Source organism: Colobus angolensis, unplaced genomic scaffold, assembly GCF_000951035.1.
Source record: "Colobus angolensis palliatus isolate OR3802 unplaced genomic scaffold, Cang.pa_1.0 Scaffold65, whole genome shotgun sequence".
NCBI classification, from domain to species: domain Eukaryota; kingdom Metazoa; phylum Chordata; class Mammalia; order Primates; family Cercopithecidae; genus Colobus; species Colobus angolensis.
This window is the reverse complement of record NW_012120154.1, coordinates 4027490-4027730: the sequence shown is the minus strand read 5'-3', so window position 1 is coordinate 4027730 and position 241 is coordinate 4027490.

The window sequence follows — 241 nt, the reverse complement described above, 5'->3', positions numbered from 1 at the left end:
TTTTTTTCTTTTGAGACAGAGTCTTGCTCTGTCACCCAGGCTGGGGTGAAGTGGCGTGATCTCAGCTCACTGCAACCTCCATCTCCAGGATTCAAGCAATTCTCCTGCCTCAGCCTCCTGAGTAGCTGGGATTACAGGGGCCTGCCACGACACCCGGCTAATTTTTGTATTTTCAGTAGAGACCATGTTTGCCAAGCTGATCTTGAATTCCTGACCTCTTGATCCTCCCCCATCGGTCTCC